Here is a 13,829-nt window from a genome sequence, read left to right on the forward strand (position 1 = left end):
TGCTGCAGCTCAGCTAGGCGTGAAAGCGCTGCCGGGCGGCCGCAGAGAGGGAAGGAGGGGGGATCGGGGGGCGGGGGGGGATGAGGCAGGAGAAAAAGAAAGTGAAAGAGAAGGCGGGGTGAGTTAGGGGGAAAGGGGGGTGAGAAAGAGGAGTAGGAGGGATGATGAATGTGTCTGAGGTTAGACAGAGCAGCAAAGCAGCCATTTCTGGCCACTCGCTCTAGCCCGAACCTCCCAAGCTCCTAGCACACGGGCTTTGGCTGCTCTGCCTGGAGGGCCGAGCCGGCTCCTTTCTGCCACCACTCCCAGCACACAGAAGGGCCGGGGAGAGAGATTTGCTAATGGAAATAAATGACTGAACCACTCGACCCATCCAAAAGGCAGCGTCCGGGCGTTTTATCATTCACTGATGGAGAGAAGCATCCACACAGTCACATAACGGGGTGGGCTGGGGAGGGTGACGAGGATGGGAAGAGACTACAAAGACTCAATGTAAAACAATCTCTGCTCTATGGAACTAGCTCTGTAACTCATTTAAGGCCGGCTTGGATGTGCTTAGGATTTTAAAGTTTAGCTCCACTCCATACAGGACAAGGAAGAAGAAAAAAGGGGTTTCATATTTTTCCATTTCTCTGATTTCATTTAAATTGTAAGCACCTTGGGGCAGAGGCTTTTGAGAGCTATAAAATTACTGGTTTCAGAGTGGTAGCCGTGTTAGTATCAGCAAAAAGAATGAGGAGTACTTGTGGCACCTAGAGACTAATACAAGCAAGTGAAAAGCAGAAGATGTTGTATTGTTAAAAGAAAATGTTTTTAAGCAAAGGGGCAAGCAGCGGCAGCTCTAGGTATTTTGCCACCCCAAGCCCGGCAGGCATGCTGCCTTCAGCAGCTTGCCTGCGGGGGGTCCCCCTTCCCGCGAAATCAGCGGCAGCCTGCGGGAGGTCCACTGTAGCCGCGGGACCTAGCGGACCCTCCGCAGGCATGCTGCCAAAGGCAACCTGCCTGCCGCCCTCGCAGCAACAGGCAGAGCGCCCCCCCCTTGGCTTGCCACCCCAGGCACACACTTGGCGTGCTGGTACCTGGAGCCTCCCCCAGGGGCAAGATACAGTAAGAACGAATCTCTTAACTTTGGGATAGAAAATTACACAAAACAAGAAGATGCCAGTAAAGTGACTGAGCAGATTTAGTGGGACAAAACCTTTTGTTCCTCTTTCCCAAATGACGTTTCTGATATTAAGGATCACAAATCAGAATACACATGAGTCCTCCTGAGAAGTTCTGCTATCACTGTTCAGGTCTTTAAATTTAGAAGTCTTGATTTTCAGATTTAAATATCTCAATAATTTAAGTTTGGGGATGAATTATGCATACTGTCAACCTAAGTGCAATATATAATATATAGACCATATCAGCATCCATCTTTATGCTTATCACTATTTTATCTAGATAAGTGGTTCTCAAGCTTTTTTTGAGTGGACCACTTGAAAATTGCTGAGGGTCTCGGAGAACCACTTAAAGATCTTTCCAAATGTTGTTTGTACCATTAGCTAACTATTGTAAAGTGCTTTGGATAAAAGCGCTACATAAAAAAACCTGTAATAATTATTAACTTTTTTGTTCTACAAATAAAAGCACACAACTCATTTTAATATCAGTAGTCTTACCTTTCTAATGTGATGGATGTGCCCTCTCTCCCCTGCCCAGGCAACCTTGGAACTGGGGCTGGGAAGGAGGGGGGCCTCTCCCTCTCTCCCCTGCTGCAGCAGCCACAGCGCTGGGAAGGAGGGCCGTCTCTCCCTGGCAGCCACAGCCCTGGAGAGGGGGAAAGTTGCCTCTTTCTTGGCTGCCGCAGCCCTGCATGTCCAAAATTCACCTCACCTTCTCTTCTCACCCCACTGCTCCCTCCCAGCTACCCCTTCTTCCCCCAAAGGCCAAGACCTCACCTTACATGTGCGTCTTCTCCAGGATCCAGGCACCTAATTAGTGGAGCCCTGCCTGTGTGGCTCCAGTAATTAGGTGGGTGGCCCTTCATTCTCTCATGTGCGGCTGCCCAGGTGCGCACCTTAGAGGGACGACCTGAATGGAGCTCATGGAACACCACAGTTTGAGAACCTCTGATCTAAATCCCTTCTTAGCGTCTGTCCAGCAATTGCTTGCTTACTATTTTAAATGTGCAGTAATTATTTCTTGCATAACTAACACGGCTCTCCTGGGCTTTTTCTTTAAGGCATATTTGGTCCATCCAACCACTCCAAATACACTCGGTTGTTCCTTAGATAAATATCTTGGGTTTTTTTTCAGCACAGATACCTGCTACACTATCTAGGCACAGGAAAATAGAGTTCAGGCTTAATACAAATACAAATGAGAATTTACATCCTTTAAAAAATCCTTTTCATATTTTTAATTTATTCTCTCTCTCTTTTTGAAAAATATGTTTTGGTATGCTAGTTTCCCATTAGTGCCAGACAGATTTAACATAATTACTATGCTCTCAGCAAGATGTCAATGGAAGTGGAATCTATACCTCATTAAGATGTCAAACAACTTCAATATAAATCTATGAAAACCTCATTATGATGTGTGATTTTGATGCCAAAACAATTTCTGCGTAGGCCTGTAGAGATCTCAATACAGTAGGAGTTAAATTAAGAATTGCATTCAAAAGTATTACCTTTGTAGTAAATTATCTACTGTCAGCAAGGTAACCCACAATAAAATCCCAGGGCTACAGAAGTTTTGATGGGGGGCGGGCAATATCTTTCGCAACATCTGGACAAACAGAGGAAAGGACAAATTGGAGCAGCTCAGCTCCAGTTCAGAGATGGGCCATTAAAAGCCATTTAGAAAATTAAATACAAAACTGAGGCAAGGGCAGCCTTATTAAAAGAAGATTAAATATCTAAAACTTAATGTTGACTAACTGTTAAATTTCCTATAAAAGTAACACCTGAATGAAACCTATCAGCTACCCATGCTGTGCAAATCAGCTGAATGCTGTGACATAAAATAATTTTAGTTAAAGTCCCTAAACACTGTTATGCCATTATATTCTGAGGCCAAAGATTAGAAATGAAAAACAATATAATTTCATTGTAAAGATTTCTAGACTTGTTACAATCTTGTTAAACTACGCTTTAGAACCACAAAATGAAAAAGAACTTATATCTTCACAATGTGCACAATGGAATGCTAGATCTGAAAGAGTCACTAATGTGTCTGTGAGAGCTCAGGTGGTGCAGCTAACCAATGAAAAAAATCTTTTTATAATACATTATTCAGTAAATTGGATACTTAATGGATTTGTACAAATATAACCTAGTGAATTTGAACATCTGAAACTATTTGAATGGGAATGGAGCATTCTGCACAATTCATTAGGGATTGATTTGTTTGTTTTTGTGCATGTTTATTGTTGAAAATGTTAAATTTCTAGGCAACATCTCATTTTTGGAAACACAATTTTGTAACTATTTAATTGTTTAAGTATTTCCTGTACTGAGTAATGGAATGCAAATAATTAATTGGTTACTGAGAATGAAAGAGCTTTTGGAAATCCTTAAGCAAATTTTCCAGAGTTATAACTTCAAAGTGTAGTGTGAGTACATAATTTATTTTGATTTTAGGGCAAAGGAATTTTACTTTCACTACCCATTTACAATGCAATAATCAAAGACTCTTGATATTTGTATTGCGGATTTGCTCCTTTTTCTTTGTTATTGCTAACCCTTTTTGCAATAGCAGTGAATATCAAAAGTATTATATATTTCACATTAACACTACCATTTAGCATTTTCACATCAAAAGTACTGTAATTCATATCCATGGAAATCCCACAGAACTGTATGATATTATAATGTGAGCTTTTGATTAATATATAATTTTAGATCAAGAGTAGGGAGTCCCAGTTACAATGTCAAAATGAAGTGAGGCTAGTGAAAGTTATACTATCACTGTATAAAAGCTAAATAACTGAAACTGAACATAAAAGCCATTATCATGTTATTTACGTTTAACAATAATGTTGAGAGAGAAGTCTATAAACACAAGCACAGTCTGCGTAGTTAATAGAATCAGTAATAAGGTATGAAGTATTTAACTGCTAGGTGATTGGTTAAAATCTAGTCCAGTTTGGTAGTGACAGAAAATTTTTACCATTTGATGGCTGTTTGGAGTTGATCTTAGTTCAGTTCGAAGAGCCAGATTCAAATACTCTTTCTCACACTGAGTAGCACTTCAGTCTGTGAGAAATCCCATTGCCTTAATGAGCCTACTTTCAGAATAAACTGCTATTCAGTGTGAGTAAAGGTATCAGAATCTGCCCCATAGTGAACAAGAGTCTGCATCACAATAAACATTCGCACAACTAGAACTAGTTGGGCTGTGCTTTGGGTAGGTTTAGCCAAGATCAGCATTCAGTTTGCCACAAAGACTGAATTGCTCCCTCATCCATAGTGATGTTTCCTTCAGGTCATCTGTGCACAGTGAGCAAACTGTATCCTCCAAGACAGTTAAATCAGCACCCTTAGCAAGCACTAAATTCACTAATAATTGTTAAAGGATAAAATTGCAGAATATGACCTTTTTTCCCTGAAGAGGATTTCTAAGTATAGACCTATTTCCAGGTATTTGTGAGTGGGGTTCTGTGACTAGGCCCTATCACAGTCTCAGATAAAGATTTTCTTTTAATTTATCCTAGAAGAAAAGAAGAAACAGCCGACCACCTAGTCATCTTTGTGCAAACATTTCATCTGCTAGAATAATGGTTCACTCTAAATAGCACAATTCCACTGTTTCAAGACCAGCAGGGGTCTTTGTGAGTGTCATTACAAAGCTTGCTTCATACATGTGGGCAAAGAGGGGATTTAAGGGAAGAAACATGATTATACAAGCACAGTCTGGGTACATTAAAAATACAGTATAACAAATGTGCAATGAAACTGTCAAAGGTTTGTATGTTTTATAATTCAAATATAAGTATGTGGCATTTATGCCTGTGTACAATATGTTGTTTTGAGTGGTAATGAAATATAGTTTTCTGTGTCATTAGTAAATACTATAGAAAAATCAAACCATTCCGAAAAATAGCACTTTGTAAATAGGTTGAATTGTAAATGTATATGGAGTGCTTTGAAGATGAAAAGAATACTACTTTGCATTTTGATAACATCTTCCATTAAAAATCTTAGAGTGCTTTACAAGGAATAGTGATTTTAGACATATGCCACCATTTTGAAGTGAGTATTATCCTTATTTTACAGATTTGGAAAATGAGATAGAAAAACCACAAGACTTACCCAACATTACACAAGCAGGCCAATGGGAGAATCAAAAATAGACTGACTCTCAGTCATGTGCTTTAACCACTAAACAATCCTGCCTATGAATGCTACGGACAGTACCTGTACAATTGATTATTAAATATTTTCAAGTGCAATAGCCAAATTCATACTATTCTCATTATCATAACTACCCTGAAACAAATTAGATACAATGCACTACATGTGACAAAGCAAATATATAGCAAGTATTACATTAGATCTACAGATCTGACACCCTGTATTAGTCTGAGGAGATGCAACACACTGCAAATAAACAGGAAAACACCACATTTTTTTCTAATGGGAACAGCAACAGATGCCTTTGAGACATTAATAATACTAAGTGTTGGTGCAAAAATTCTCTCTTAGAACCATAACTCTGTGCCAGATCCTATCATCCTATGGCTAAAGAGGCAGACAATTCAACAAGGATCACATCAAGAAGTTTCCCCTACAGCACTCCTTCAAGAACCCAGTTTTTAGTGATTCCTGCCTTAGATAGGGTGTGAAACCTCCCAATCCCATGCTTCCTTCGGCTTTACAGCAAGATGAACCCTGATGCACAGAGTCAAGAACCGTATTGCATACCATGGAACTGCCATTTCTTCCCCATGGCAGTAGTCCTTCATTGGCAGGGTTCCCCATGGTGGCTCATTAACAGAAACCAAGGAAACATACGCCCTAGTCTACACTACGAGTTTAGCTCGAATTTAGAAGCATTACATCGATTTAACCGTGCACCCGTCCGCATGACTAAGCCATTTTTTCCAACTTAAAGGGCTTTTAAAATTGATTTCTGTACTCCTCCCCCAATGAAGGGATTAGCGCTGAAATTGACCGGGCCAGGTTGAATTTGGGGTAGTGTGTTTGCAATTCGACGTATTGGCCTCTGGTTACTATCTCAGAGTGCTCCATTGTGGTCTCAACTCGGATGCACTGGCCAGGTAGACAGGAAAAGGCCTCCAAACTTTTGAATCTCATTTCCTGTTTGGCCAGCATGGCAATCTGCAGGTGAGTGCAGATCTCATCAGCAGAGGTAACCATGATGGAGTCTCAGAATTGCAAAAGAGCTCCAGCATGGACCGAACGGGAGGTATGGGATCTGATCGCTGTATGGGAGATGAATCCGTGCTTTCAGAACTCCGTTCCAAAAGACAAAATGCCCAAATATTTGAAAAAAAATCTCCAAGGGCATGAAGGACAGAGGTTATAACAGGGACCTGCAGCAGTGCAGCATGAAACTTAAGGAACTGAGGAAAGCCTACCAGAAAAACAGAGAGGCAAATGGCTGCTCCAGGTCAGATCCCCAGACATGCCACGTCTATGATGAACTGCATGTCATTCTAGGAGGTGCAGCCACCACTACCTCACTCCTGTGCTTTGACTCAGTCAACGGAGTAGCACGCAACAGGGATGTGAGTTTTGGGGATGAGGAAGATGATGACGATGAGGTTGAAGATAGCTCACAGCAAGCAAGCAGAGAAACCGTTTTCCGTGACAGCTAGGAACTGTTTCTCACCCTGGACCTGGAGCCAGTACCCCCTGAACCCACCCAAGACTGCCACCCAGACCCGCCAGGCAGAGAAGGGACCTCTGGTGAGTGCACCTTTGTAAATATTATACATGGTTTAAAAGCAAGCGTGTTTAATGATTAATTTGCCCTGGCATTCACAGCCAGGACAGCTACTGGAAAAGTCTGTTAACGTGTCTGGGGATGGAGCGGAAATCCTTCAGGGACATTTCCACAAAGATCTTCTGGATGTACTCTCAAAGCCTTTTGCAAAAGGTTTCTGCTGAGGGCAGCCTTATTCCATTCTCCATGGTAGGACACTTTACCACACCAGGCTAGTAGCACATAGTTTGGAATCATTGCATAACACAGCTGGCATTCAAACAACATCTGTTTTTTCTCTCTCTATGTTATCCTCAGGAAAGTGATATCATTTATGGTCACCTGGTTGAAATAGGGTGATTTTATTAAGAAGACATTCAGAGGTGCCCATTCCTGCTGGACTGTTTGCCTGTGGCTGAAGAGAAATGTTCCCCGCTATTAGCCATGTGTTGGGGGCAGGAGTGAAGCGATCATCCCAGAGAATTGTGTGTAGGGGGGAGAGGTTAGTTGGGTTTGTGCTGCACATTAACACAAAAACTGAAGCCTCGCCTTTTAAATTGCCAACTCATTTTAAATGATCAACCCAATGGCTGCTTGGTATGGGAAATGAGGGTGCTGCTGTTTGAAACCATTCCCACATGTTATGAAGGTTAAGGAAGCCAAAAGACTGTGTCTTACCATAGCTGCCTGCAAGCCGAATTCTGTTGCCCAGCCCTGCATGAATGATCTCTCACACCAAACCGGCATTCCCTCAGTAAGAGGCAAAATGCGACCTTGGACCAAAAGCACATGTGCTATGTAATGTTATCAGCAAGGTTTACCGTGAAAGAGTCTACTGATTGTTCTCTAAAATGTGTCTTTTTAACTACCACTCTCCCTTTTTTTTCCTCCACCAGCTATAAATGTTTCAACACTTACACTATCTTCTCCTTCCCAAAGGCTAGCGAAGATTAGAAGGCAAAAAAAACACACTCGGAATGAAATGGTCTCTGAGGTTCTGCAGTCCTCTCACCCTGAAAGAGCACAGCAGAATGCGTGGAGACAGACTATGTCAGGGTCCAGGAAAGCACAGTATGAACGCGAAGACAGTTGGCGGGCTGAAGACAATAAGTGGTGGGCTGAAGATTACAGGTGGCATCAGCTTGGTAACAGAAAGCAAGAGGCAAAGCTGAGGCTACTGGAAGAACAAACTGATATGTTCTGGCCTATGGCTGAGGTTCAGGAAAGGCAGCAGGAGCATAGACCGCCGCTACAGCCCCTGTGTAACCACCCTCCTCCCCAAGTTCCATAGCCTCCTCACCCAGATGCCCAAGAACGCGCTGGGGGGGCTTCTAGGCACCCAACCACTCAACCCCAGAGGACGGCCCAAGCAACAAAAAGCTGGCATTCAATAAGTTTTAAAGTGCAGTGTGGCCTTGTCCTTCCCTCCTCCCCCACCCCTCCCAGGCTACCTTGGCAGTTATCCCCCTATTTGTGTGATGAATTAATAAAGAATGCATGAATGTGAAGCAACAATGACTTTATTGCCTCTGCAAGCAGTGATCGAAGAGGAGGGAGGGTGGTTAGCTTACAGGGAAGTAGAGTGAACCGGGTGGGGGGAGGCAGTGCTCATCAAGGAGAAACAAACAGAACTTTCACACCATAGCCTGGCCAGTCACGAAACTTGTTTTCAAAGCTTCTCTGATGTGCACCGTGCCCTCCTGTACTCTGCTAACCACCCTGGTGTCTGGCTGTGCATAATCAGCGGCCAAGCCATTTGCCTCAACCTCCCACCCCACCATAAAACTCTCACAGATATTGTGGAGCACACAGCAAGCAGTAATAACAATAGGAATATTGGTTTCGCTGAGGTCTATCCGACAGTAAACTGCGCTAGAGTGCTTTTAAACATCTAAATGCACATTCTACCAGCATTCTGCACTTGCTCATCTATAGTTGAACAGCTTCTGACTACTGTCCAGGCTGCCTGTGTACAGCTTCATGAGCCATGGAATTAAGGGGTAGGCTGGGTCCCCAAGGATAACTATAGGCATTTCAACATCCCCAACAGTTATTTTCTGGTCTGGAAAGTAAGTCCCTTACTGCAGCTGTTCAGACAGACCAGAGTTCCTGAAGATGTGAGTGTCACGTACCTTTCATGGCCATCCCATTTTGATGTTGGTAAAACGTCCCTTGTGATCCACCAGTGCTTGCAGCAACACTGAAAAGTATCCCTTTCGGTTTATGTACTCGCTGCTTTGGTGCTCCGGTGCCAAGATAGGGATATGGGTTCCATCTATCGCCCCACCACAGTTAGGGAACCCCATTGCAGCAAAGCCATTCACTATGACCTGCACGTTTCCCAGAGTCACTACCCTTGATATGAGCAGCTCTTTGATTGTGTTGGCTACTTGGATCACAGCAGCCCCCACAGTAGATTTGCTCACTTCAACTTGATGCCCGACTGACAGGTAGCTGTCTGGCATTACAAGCTTCCATAGGGCTATCGCCACTCACTTGTGAACTGTGAGGGCTGCTCTGATCTTGGTATTCCTGTGCTTCAGGGCAGGGGAAAACAAGTCACAAAGTTCCATGAAAGTGCCCTTATGCATGCGAAAGTTTCACAGCCACTGGGAACCATCCCAGACATGCAACACTATGCAGTGACACCAGTCTGTGCTTGTTTCCCTAGAATCGGTGTTCCATGGCATGAACCTGCCCCATTAACACCATGATGTCCACATTGCCTGGGCCCGTACTTTGAGAGAAATCTGTATCCATCTCCTCATTGCTCTCGTCACTGCGCTGCCATCACCTCCTCTCCTGGTTTTGCTCTTGCAGGTTGTGGTTCTGCATATACTGCAGGATAATGTGTGTGGTGTTTACAGTGCTCATAATTGCCGTGGTGATCTGAGCTGGCTCCATGCTTGTTGTGCTATGGCGTGTGCACTGAATAAAGGCGCAAAATGATTGTCTGCTGTTGCTCTGACAACTAATGATAAGGGGCGACTGACAACATGGCTTACAGGGAATTAAAATCAACAAAGGGGGGATTGCATCAAGGAGAAACACAAACTGTCACACAGAATGGCCCCCTCAAGGATTGAGCTCAAAACCCTGGGTTTAGCAGGCCAGTGCTCAAACCACTGAGCTAGCCCTCCCCCCACTATTCATGGAGGGAAGGAGGGATGGGGGAGCAAATGAATACAAAATAAATCTGGTCTTTTTCTTGTTTTGATCCATTCCATCTCTTTTATACATCTTAAGCTGGCAGCAGACGTTGTAGTATGGCTGCTAGCCATCATCATCTCATGGCTGCTCGCCAGAAGACAGTGCAGTACAACTGCCAGCCATCGTCATCTCCTGGCTGCTAGCCAGAAGATGGTGCAGTACGACTGCAGGCAGGACTGAATCTCCATGAGACGAAACTTAAAAAGAGAATGACCTGGAGTCACTCCCATTTATGTCCAGGCGCCCCTGACAGACCTCACCGAGGTCAGCTGAAAGCAGGAGCGGCTCTATGTTGTTTGCCACCCCAAGCACGGCAGTCAGGCAGCCTTCGGCAGCGTTTCTGCTGAAGGTCTGCTGGTCACGCAGATTTGGTGGTGGTTTTGCAGGAGGTCCGTTGGTCCTGCGCCTTCAGCATATTCACCACCGAATTGCTGTCGAAACTGCGAGACCAACGGACTTCCCTCAGAAATGCCTGACTGCCACCCTCACAGCGACCGGCAGGCCATCCCCCGCGGTTTAGCACCCCAGGCACGCGCATGCTGCGCTGGTGCCTGGAGCTGCCCTGGCTAAAAGAGCACCCAGGAGACGACAATGAAGGTTACCAGTCGTAATGCACCGTCTGCTGCCAAAAGACAATGAGCTACTTCTGTGTAGCAATACAGCACCATGTCTGCCAGCACCCGGGATGTATGGTGACGATGAGCTGAGTGGGCTCCATGCTTGCCATGGTGCGTCATCTGCACGGGTAACCCAGGAAAAAAAGCTCTACATGATTGTCTGCTGTTGCTTTTACAGAGAGAGAGAGGGGAGGGGGCTGACAACGTGTACCCAGAACCATCCACAACAATGTTTTTGACCCATCAGGCATTGGGAGCTCAACCCAGAATTCCAATGGGCGGCGGAGACTGTGGGAACTGTGGGATAGCTACCCAGAGTGCAATGCTCCGGAAGTCAATGCTAGCCTCAGTACCGTGGACTCACTCCGCCGAGTTAATAGTCTTAATGGTCTTAAGTGGGGACACACACAATCAACTGCATAAAATCGATTTCTATAAACCGACTTCTATAAATTTGACCTATTTTTGTAGTGTAGAGGCAGTTAATACTGACCTGAACTGTAGTAATTCCCTCTCACACTGAGCTCAGCAGGGGATGGTGCTGCAGAGTGTGGTCTCTCCCCTATCACCCACCCAAATCTTGCAGAGCGCCTTGCATAGTCACTGTGGAGAGTCTTCCACAGATAGAAAAAGAGGGACAGTGCTAAGAAGCTGGCTCCCCATAGTCATATCTTCTGCACAGGGAGGATCCAGAGAGGATTCATCTTTTATATCTGAGTTACAGCTGTAAATAATTTGATAATACACAAAATCTATTTATTAGAGATACACTGAGTTATATTAGTATCTTATCACACTTTGAGATCCAGCTAATACACAGATACACTATATTATTTTATAGTTTATGACTTTTGAATTGTACCACTGATGAATGAGATAATAGAGTGCGATGGTAACAAGATACAAAGTAGGGACCTGATCCTGTGGGTCGTTCTTTCTTCTGCCTGTAGTCCCATTAAATATAATGCAACTTCTGTTATGATTAAGAACTGCTAAAGGTTGCAGGATCTGGCCCATTGCTGCAGACTTTTATAATGAATTACTGGCAACAATACATACCAGTGTAAACATAGTACGCTCTTGATTTGTGAATAAGATCCCAGTAACAGTACAAAACAAGTGAAAGTAGCCTGTTATGATCAGCAGGCCATTTCTATATGTTTTTATCTTGATTTTACAAGCAAATAAATGCGTAGGGCCAATAGACGAGTTCTGCTCAATTACACTGCTGTAAACCCACTTAACTCAATGGGATTCTTTGGTGTAATTTAGAGAAGAATTTGGCAAGTTATCTTTAAAATGCTTGAATTGGTGGGGCAGGTCATAGCTGCATATCATTTTTGTATCCATATCTAAAAACATATATACACACTCTAGAATAAACAAATCTAAAATAACAGTAGACATTTAAATAAAGGCACCATAATGTGGCCATTGATGTACAATAAAAACTCTCAGTTTAACATATACTGCACTAATACTAGACATTTTTCTGTTCAGTGTTTAGCATGAGATTTTACTTTGAATGTAGCAATTTCTAAGAATGTGGAGATAGAAGAAGCAAGAGATAATAATGAAGAAATACGGTCTCTGAACTGCTTTTCAAGATAGTACTCTCTCTTTCTGTTACTCACCTCCAAACCAAAACAACGTCAGGGTCTGTGGACAGAGAACAGACCTGACCGCTATTTGCTACATTACTCAATCTGCAGAGGAATTATTTTATTTATGCATTATACTATTTGATATCTACAATCTTCCATTTTCCTTTATCACCGTTTAATAATTTTCTCATCAGGATATAATGCAATTAAGGTAAATAGGACCATCTCAAGGGAACTGCTGCACATTTGGTTAAATTAGCAGTCAGACACATAAATAATACACACACACAAACTGTATGCAGTAGATTAAATACCATGTTAGTTTATTATTACCAACTGTATATAAGAACTATCCAGTATCTTTTATTTCACTTTCTCTATTTGTGTTAAGAGTTTAAATTACTAACTTGTATCACTGTAAATTAGGAGCCTGTATATGGCTTTTTTTTTAATTCCTATGGAACTATAGAAAATGGAATTTGATAGATACAGATCATGGCTAATGTCTTATGAGAAGCAAACTGAGAAGAATTACTAGACTTCATTTGATAAATGTATACATGCTGTGCTTGCCTTTTATTTAAAGATTGATAGCAAAACCTTAATTATGTGACTAAAAAAAAAGTATAGAAAAATATAATTTATTTGAAGTCTGCACTATAGCCATTATACTTGAAAACTAGTCAATTTTGCCTATGCTAACCTAGCTCAGTATTTTTCCTGCTGGTAACCAACAACATTCTAGTATTTTTCTGTCAAATGTTGTATAAATATTTATATATACAAATGGGAGGAAAGAGTATGGGTCATATTATTATCACATAGATTATTCCTACCTAGGGAACTAGAAATTCCATGAATTTGCACTTATGGAATCTGATCTGGTTTGTCCCATAGGGAGGTAGGGGGTTGAAAAGTTGAATCCCCTGGAACAGGCAGAGAGTTCATCCCACTGAACACACAGATTCCCTTGATGTCTGGCAGAGCCAAAGGCCACTTGCACAGAAGCCCTATTTTTTTGCACTGCCTCTGCTACCCCAGCCCTCTTCTGCCTTCATAACACTATACCCCCAAAGCCACCTGGGGTTGGAAAAAAGCAGATAACATCCCACCTGGTTGATTGGAGAAAATGCAATGGGGAGCAATGCTTTCCGATTTCAACATTGTCTTAAATTAATTTTAGCAAGTATTATGGATTTCATTTTTGTGGGTAAATATCATTTAGTTTTAAATTAAGCTGTTCTATTTACTTTGGGGCCAAATTTATCCACAGTGTTCCTTAGGTGGGCAATGAAGAGCGGACACATTAGAGTCTGCAACCTAAGTCACATCAGTTCTGTGTAATACAGGCTGTTTAATTTTGTTGTTTTTGTAATTTGTGGCAGAGGTGCCTAGAACTTAGATAGGTGCCTCTTTTTATTTTACTTTTATATAAATCTAAATAGAATAAAATAAGCAAATAAAT

At 42.6% G+C, this 13,829-nt stretch overlaps 1 protein-coding gene across 1 annotated transcript in view; it reads right to left on the bottom strand.

The window, feature by feature from the left end:
• EML1 (EMAP like 1) overlaps positions 1-13,829 on the bottom strand; it is a 215,518-nt gene that overhangs the window by 155,629 nt on the left and 46,060 nt on the right. The window lies entirely within an intron of this gene.

The sequence above is a fragment of the Gopherus evgoodei genome, chromosome 4 (assembly GCF_007399415.2).
Source record: "Gopherus evgoodei ecotype Sinaloan lineage chromosome 4, rGopEvg1_v1.p, whole genome shotgun sequence".
Classification (NCBI taxonomy): Eukaryota; Metazoa; Chordata; order Testudines; family Testudinidae; genus Gopherus; species Gopherus evgoodei.